This window comes from Pygocentrus nattereri, chromosome 14 (assembly GCF_015220715.1).
Source record: "Pygocentrus nattereri isolate fPygNat1 chromosome 14, fPygNat1.pri, whole genome shotgun sequence".
Lineage (NCBI taxonomy): Eukaryota > Metazoa > Chordata > Actinopteri > Characiformes > Serrasalmidae > Pygocentrus > Pygocentrus nattereri.
This window is the reverse complement of record NC_051224.1, coordinates 29,022,766-29,026,541: the sequence shown is the minus strand read 5'-3', so window position 1 is coordinate 29,026,541 and position 3,776 is coordinate 29,022,766.

Here is a 3,776-nt window from a genome sequence, read left to right as displayed (position 1 = left end):
TGTTTGTGGTTTGGTCTGATGTGTTGTTTGTCTTCTGACTATGTTTAATATTTAGTTGTTCGGTTAAACTGTCAAGCTATCACACATTTTTATTATTAAAACATTTAGTCAAATTCACTTGAAACTGGTCACAACAGAGCTAATTTATCTTTGTACAAGAAACAGTATTGCATATTAGTTTTAACACCATATATGTGGGTTGCACTGTAGTGGAATATAAGAAGTAAGAGTGCAGTGTTTTGCTGCTGTACAGAGGCAGTGTGAAGGATTATATTGTAATGCGATGGTGATCACATCATATTGAGGGATGAATTACTGACCGGCCCAGTTGGGCCACTGCACAGGGGCCTATGATAACAAGGCCGCTGGGGGATAAAATACTGGAGGCAATCCACTGCAGATATACGCATTAGCTAAAGTAATATCAACCGAATATGCACAAAAGACTAACATGAAATTAAAATATTTTATTTTACAAGTGTTTTTTGTTGCTGCCTTTCAAACGGGATGTTTTGTCTTTTGATGCATATAGAAACATAATGCAAACCTTACTTGCATCACAACTCAGTTTAGCTTCAAGGAAAGAGAGAAAGAATCTTGTTTCTAGTTTGTTGTTGGGTATAATAAAAGTGTAAATGGTTAAAACAAAGAAAGAATACTTCAGATTTTTGCAAATAACACCAATTTTTTTAATTCTTTAAAAAGTGTCTCATTTTTCATTTATGTATTTTTTGCTATTGCTAAGAGCTCGGGAGGCCTCCTGAAATACTGTTGGTTTTCTGTGCATGAAATATTGTGACTCTAACTGTACTCTGTAACTAGACCTACTGGTTCTTTTTCTTGAACACTCTGTGCATGTTTTTGCAAAGATGTTCTGCTAAACTCCCACTGAGATGAGGGTTAAAGGTTTTTGTAGGAGTGACATGATAGCGAGGCACTGCAGTATTGCTTCCTTTGTTGCACCTGTCTAAAAATAATCCTGCTGCTTTCTCAGTGATGAGATGAAGCAAAACGATGCATTAATCTGTTCGGTCCACCACTGACATGTCATCTGCACTGCAATAATGGGCCAGTTTATTACTGAATAGTGTACATCTAAAATGAACAGAATAAAATGTGGGAAAAGTGGACTACACAAATGTTGGAAGAAGACTCATACTTGCAAAAAAGAATTGTAATCTGTAAATGTATTGTGTGCTGTGGAAGTGCAAGCAGAGAACATGAAGTTCACTGACTCAGACCTCAAAACAAGTGACTTTGCAAAGTTGCAAATGAGTTCATACTAATTCTTTGCTTCAGATGTGTAAGCAACTGGTATTCATAGTGTTATGCGGATTCCACAATTTTAGTATTAATAAACATAATGACTGATTTTAAAAGCCTGTCTACTCATTTTCATTCATTCTCTTCTAGCTACTATCTATAATTTTTGTGATGTTTTTACAATAAACTGGCAGAGCACACTAAATAGTGTGTAAAAATAGCACATTAGACGTGCACTCAGTATAGTAGGTGAAGTACAGAAGTGTGTAGTCTGGGATGCAGCATTATATCAGCCAGTGAGCTGATACAGTTCAACAGCTGCCCTGCTGTGCTGCTTGTTAGCTACTCATATCTGAAAATATTTCCAAGAGAAGGGATATTTATTGAGGCAAGCTAATGTTGGTTTCGCATTCCCCAACTTTTGTCCTACATTTAAGGCACCTCAGTGTACCTGCAGCACCATTTAAGGTGGAACAGAAAATTCAGATGAGAAGCTGACGATAACTAGCTAACTTTAGCTTTATATATATGTAGCTTTGGTAGCCACTTTTGTTAGTTTTGTAAAATCTCATGGATTGGAATGTTCTGAACTTTGGAGATGTTTAAGATACACAGATTCAGTCCACTAATCTAGCTAATCTCCTTGTAGCATTTTCTGGAAACTTCTAAGAAAGTGTCCACATATATTTTCATGTTTTTATATGTTGATTATGATCTATTTTGCTTTTGGTCTTCAGCCACCTGCTGAGTTTTAGGTGCAGTAACAGTGATGAGATGAGCTCTATCACAGTTGTGTATCTGTGAAATGCAAACTTGTCAGAAATCTTGTCAATTTAGGACCTTTTCTAGCCTAATGAGCACTGGTAAATATTTTCTGAGGTCCTCGGAAATCTTGACTAAGACATGGCGTGCTCCAACAAACATGTGGTAAAGACCAGACTTCAATGGTGAATACTCAAGATGATGTTTTTTTAAAGGGTAGGATTACACAACATAATTGTTTGTTATGTATTACCTTGGGTTTTGTCTGAAATGATAATCTAACCATATTTTAGGTCACATTTATGTAGAAATTTGCAAAATAATAAAGGGTTAACAAATAATAAAGGGTTCACAAGCAGCACTGTACAAGTAAAATGGCCACAGTGTCTTAGACTAAGACCATAAACCAAAATAAAGAAAACACAGCAGTGAATAGCATGCACTGTATTTCGTGTGCATAAGAACTGAAAATGAGCAACTACCGCTCTGTGTTGTTGGCTCGGAGTGTTTCTTTACTTTTTTTTTTTTTAAGTGCCTCAGCATGAACTGAATTAAAAAGTCATGTGGATTTGCCCTAATATTTAGAAAGTAAATACATTAATAAATAAATTTTTATTGTTTCAGCAGCCATGATCAGTCGGCATTGCTTTCTATGTAGTTGAGGGAATAAAAAGCCTAAGGATGTAACAAGCATACTTTAAAAAGTGGCTCATCATATCTAACAAAACAATTACTTAATGTGGTAAAAAGCAATTAAACTAGTTTTACAACATAAATAAATACTTTGAATGAACTATTCTTTCAATCTATTTAGTTCTTTAAGTTAAATAAAACTAGCTAAATTTCTTGTTACTACATTTATTTAAATTAAGGAGGTAAATGTTTCTTAACTGAACTTTTATTTGTCAAAATGTTTCTGACTCATCTTAAACTACACTGTAAAAAGTGACTTTTCAGGTCTTCCTAAAAAGTTACTTCGTGTGGTAATAAGCAATTGAACTAGTTTTATTCAACTTAAACATTGAAAAATATTGTTTGTAAAAAGTATTTATTTAGGTTGAATAAAACTAGTTCATTTATTTGTTACCCCATGAAGTCATTGTAAGTAGATATGACAAGCCACTTTTTACAGTGTATACACCTAGAACAGACATTTAAGTTCAGGAGGGATAGTCAGAGTAGCTTCATAGACCAAAGAAGCCCAAGGGCTCCCAGCTTCACAGAGCCACTGGTTGAGGCTAGCTTACAGTATTGGCCATTTAAAGTATCCCACCACTCTATTAGGACTCGAGAGACTGACTGTCTGAAAATTCTCAATTTTAATTCAAATAAATTTGGTATCAATTTAGGCGACATTTTAAATTTAATTCGGCTTCCTCTCTGAGTCCTTTACATAATAATCATTTGTTTCCTCCATCAATTTTGGATTCTGCTTTTTCACTATGGGCTGATAAAGGTATTACACAATGTAAACACTTGTATGTAGAGGTGTCTTTGACAGTTTTGCTAATTTGTCCTCCCGACATGGCCTTCCTGGCACTCATCTATTCCGCTATTTTCAAGTTCGCAATTTTGTGGCTAAATGTCTTCCTAGTTTTCCTTCATTACCTCTAGTACAGTGTTGGGAAACCATGCTTTCAATGGTTCCTCATCATAGAGGAGTTATCTCGAAATTGTATAATCTCATTATGTCTATTAGTGATTACTCTGATCTAAAATTGAAGGGTAAATGGGAGGAGGAACTAGGAATT